This window comes from Physeter macrocephalus, chromosome 20 (genome assembly GCF_002837175.3).
Source record: "Physeter macrocephalus isolate SW-GA chromosome 20, ASM283717v5, whole genome shotgun sequence".
Lineage (NCBI taxonomy): Eukaryota > Metazoa > Chordata > Mammalia > Artiodactyla > Physeteridae > Physeter > Physeter macrocephalus.
The window spans coordinates 45,640,181-45,644,821 of NC_041233.1; the positions used below are offsets into that span (position 1 = coordinate 45,640,181).

Below are 4,641 nucleotides of genomic sequence, written 5' to 3' on the forward strand. Positions count from 1 at the left end.
CAGCTCTCTGCAGGACCAGGTGAACTCAAGGAAAGAATTCCCCACGCATTGGGAAACCATATGAGCCCAGACTGAGCTTTCACTAGGAAAACCAGTAAAACTGCTTGGTGAGGGGGGTCCACTCCCAAGGAGGTTGTAGAGGGATGCGTCCCTCAGAGAGCTAACCGGGTGGGGCATGATGCTTCCCTCAGGTCTCACTCCAGGGGCAAAATTCCAGGGCAAAACAATTGTTTTGGGAGCGTTTTTGTTAAACCTGCCAGGCATTGCTTTGGAAAAAGCTTAGGTAAACCAAGGCTTCCTTGTGTTTGAGAACTGAAAACTGTGAGCAGAACTAGCATTCTGACAGAATGCTTTATTTTCCCAGATGTGCGCAGTCGACTTATCTTCCTCTATGTCCATATTATGGAACGATTGTTTGTTAAAAAAAAAAAAAACAAAAAAAAACACCAAAAAAAGCACAGAAGGAACAAGTACTTCTGTTAATAGTTGGTTCCTAGAAAATCAGACTCCTCTTATTAGAACTGAAGCCAAGTGTGCCCTCTAATTTTAGTGCGGGGGCCTGTAGTTTATAAACCCTTACAATTTGCTCAAAATTAGGAGAGTTTTAGTTCTTTTTTTTTTTTTAAGTGGGCTTTATGACCCTTAGAAATTTCCTCTATAGACTGGAGCTCTTCTCAGAGAACTGAGAACATAGAGTTTATATCTTTGGAAATAACATTTTCCTATTCTTCAAGAATAGGAAATGAACAAGTAATGAACAATAGCTTTGGCTCTCATATAACCTCAGTACATGGCTGATTATTATGGCTCCCTCTTAAAATCTGAATGAGCAGCCTGTATAAAAAGAAGCGTGCTTTCCTCAACCTGATCTGACCCTATTTATTTGGTTATATAAATGCTTTTTGTGTTTTATTTTGGTAAGCCTGCATTTATCTACATACTTGACCTAAAACTCCACACTTTATTCCATGTAATACAGTGACATAGGGAGTGTGGAGGGGAAAAAAAAGGAAACATTCTCCTAAATTACCATAAGGATAATATCATTTTGGCATAGCAGAAAACAAGGGAGCCAATATAAAGAAAATCTTAGTTACCCAAATTGCAGTGAGTTCTATTTTTTAAAATATAAATCATTTAAAACAGCATCAAAATAATATTCACCTTAATGATTCTTAATGCAAAATTCATTTTAATATGGTAAACAAATGACAACAGTAGTTTTGTAGATTCTGCTTGGGTTGTAGTGACCCAATTATCTGGTCAAAGGGCTGCATGGATGCAAGAGACAGGGTGAGTTAAAGTTTAACTCCCAGGAATTGTAAACCAAACCTAAAGCCACTGAACCTTTGGAGTTTGATATGATGATTAGAGCATACCCAGAGTGACACGCTGAATTCGCCATAATCAAGGAAACCTTTTCCGGGTGGGGATCTCTGAAATCACTCAGGTATTGTCCGTGTGTTTTGCTTTTTCTATTTCAACTCTGTGAAACTGTGCGGTTTGGATCAGTGGGAATGCAGTGAAAACAGTTTTTACCCTCTTCCACTATAGAGCTGAATTCAGAGATTTTTCTAGTTTGTTTTTATACTAATGAAGCCACCTGAAAACAAAAGAACATTAGAATGATCATATAATCTCAAAATGTGATGGCAGCTGTTTTTGCTCCTTGATTTAATCAATTTCTGAGGGTAAAAAAAAATGTAGATTTATCACTTTGGGTATAAGAGTAAGGCTAAGGTTTCTGAGAAATGTATTTAGCAATAGCCAGACAGCTGGGAGAGTTGTGGTTGACTGACTGTCCTGGTCCTCAGATCCCAAGAAACGTAAAAGTATAATTAACAAGAGAAATAGTATTAACATCACTGACAGATTCTGAGTTCTCTGTATAGGTCATAATTTCTACCATACTTTAGACTTCATATATTCAATTATCTTCTTTCCTCTCCTCCTTTATCCTGCACCACCACCAAAAACACACATAAACACATAAACACACACACACACACACACACACACACACACACACGGAGTCATGGACAATGATTGGTTTGAGTATATTAAATCTCAATCTTGAGATGGCTAATTATTAGATCTTTTCCTTTCAGGATGGTTTGGGCAACTGTGCTGCAGTGGATATATTTCACATGATCCTTTTGTTCACTCCAACAAGATGATTCACAATCAGACCATGATGGTATTTTACCTAAAAAAAGAAATCAATCAGGGCACTTACCAGGAATATCCCATTCCTCCCAGAAATCTCTTAAATACTCTGATTGAAATAGTTGTGTTCTATGATTACCAAAGTAAGTTCCAAGGAGAATGGGTTCCCAAACAAGTTTCTTTACCATGGGACTTCTAAGATGTGTATTGTGTATCTCCAAGAAGATGACTAATACACCATCATTTGTGCGTTGTGCAGGATTAGTGTTCTGCAAAACGTGCATTGGCAAATTTAACTCTAGTTGTATACAATTTAAGATCATCACAGATGTGGTGGTCTGGTCTGAAACATTTTTTTATTAATATGTGCTGAGATGCATACAGTAGGAGCATAGGTCTGGAAATAAAAGTGAAATCACTAACTTGTCAAAGCACTGAGGCCTTTCCCTGCTAAATACAGGTAATAGACAAATGACTTACAGGTTCATTTTTAAGGGCAATATTTTCTGGAATAGTATTGATACTGCCCATTTGAGACAGTTCTCATATTTTACTGTTTCAATTTATTCTTTATCAAGTGTAAGGGAAGGAGAAAGATAGTTGTCAAGAAAAAAGAAATTAGTTGTTATGGGCAAACATAAAATGACATAGTGGATATGAAAACACTGAATATTTGGTTATTATTTTCAATGGGGCTAATACCAAGTTGCTTTTGTGGCTTTTCAAATATAGCATTTCCTACACTGTATTCAATGGACATTAATATACGTGGCTCAAAAAGAGGGATTCTATTGTCAAGTAAATTGAGGAAATGGTGATTGGACAAGTTAAAGCAGGTCTTGTTACTACATGAGTATTTTGAATAATAATAATAACAGACATTTATTAAGCATATTGCCAAGTGCATTTCTAAGCACTTTCCATGCGTTTATCTCAAGTTATTCTTAGAAGAGTCATATAAAGTAGATACTATTATAACATTTTTCAAAATGAGAAAACTGAGGCACAAGTAAGTTACCTAATGGGCTGAACATCACCCAGTTAGGAGGTGGCAGAGCCAAGCTCCCCAGCCAAGTGGTCTGACTCCAGAGCCCAAGCACAGAACCATGAGACCATCCTCACAATGACTGGAGATTTACTCTGTGTGTAAATACATTCATTCATCTTGAATATCTAGGAGAGTAGGCAATGTTCTGTTTCCTAAGCTTAATTTACAACAGAACATCCTCTTTCAGTAACATTTATTAACATCTCTCAGAAATAGTATTCCTCAGACTACAGATTAAGACAGAACAAATCATTTTTATAGCCCGTGTCCAGAATTGACTGAAACCATCACTATTGAAATCATCACGATTGAAAACCTCTTAGGTACCTTAGAGTCTAACCATCTTTCGTCAAACAGGACCATGCCTATCTTAGAGACTTTCCAAATTAATTATAGACAGGACACTGGACTGTTCTCCTGACAGAGCTGGGTAGGACTGCTTGTTCACAAACTCCCTAGGTTTGTGATCCTGGGCATGATATTCACCTTCCCGAAATCTCAGATTCCTCAAAGGTAAAATGGGGGCAAAATCTGTCCTGCAGAATTTAGTAAAGATTAAATGAGATGATAAAGCAAAATAGTTAAGCACAGTCCCTGGTACACAGGAGGAATTCAGCAAAACTCTCTTCCCTTTCCGTTTCCCTGTTGGTAAAAACCTCCAGAAAATTTTCCTAAAACTTTCCAAACTTACCTATTAGCTCCTCTTTGTCAAAACAATGCTACTACCATTTAAATGAAAAACTGTATGTAAACAATGAAGTTTTTTGATGAGTCACAAAGTGAAACCCCGTTGCATTTATTCAGAAAATAAGACAACTTATCATTCTCTTTTATTCTAAAAAAAGAATTTTTTCAATGAAACCCACAGGACACCCTGTCACAATGTGTGTTCATTTCATCACACAGCCGGTTGATATGACAAATCTGTTTCAATAACTATCTTTTAAAATACTGTCATCCTACAGAAACCTGGGCAGTGTGGGTAGTACGCTGGGTACTATTGCACAATGGTTTTCATTACCTTATGTGTCTCTAAATGACTCAATAAGTTCAAACAAGATGGTATTGATCCACAGAGGATAAACACCATTTTATCTTATTCATGGAAACAGTAACCAGGCTCTTCTAAAGTGCAGTCGTAACAGTCCAAACTCCCCCAGGGAAAGCATCTGGAAAAGGAGCAGCACGACTACAGTGACATTCTGTATTAGAAATCTAAATCCCATCTGCTCCTTGGCCTGATAAAGTAAAATCCAGGCAGTAATTAACAAATATTTACTGCTGATTAGATCAGAAAAGCTGGTTTATCACTTTATTCCATCAAACCTAACTCAACTAGGTCATCAGCATTAAAAAAATATTTCAAATTTTTATTTTAATAAGTTAGAATTTTGTGATGATTTTTTTTTCTTTTTTTTTTTTTTTTT

At 36.7% G+C, this 4,641-nt stretch overlaps 1 protein-coding gene across 1 annotated transcript in view; it reads left to right on the forward strand.

The window, feature by feature from the left end:
• Positions 1-1,358: 1,358 nt before the first annotated feature.
• A1CF (APOBEC1 complementation factor) overlaps positions 1,359-4,641 on the forward strand; it is a 77,915-nt gene continuing 74,632 nt past the window's right edge. The window contains exon 1 of the mRNA XM_007110698.2: positions 1,359-1,450. The gene's annotated coding sequence lies outside the window, so the exon portion shown is untranslated. The remainder of the gene's footprint in view (positions 1,451-4,641) is intronic.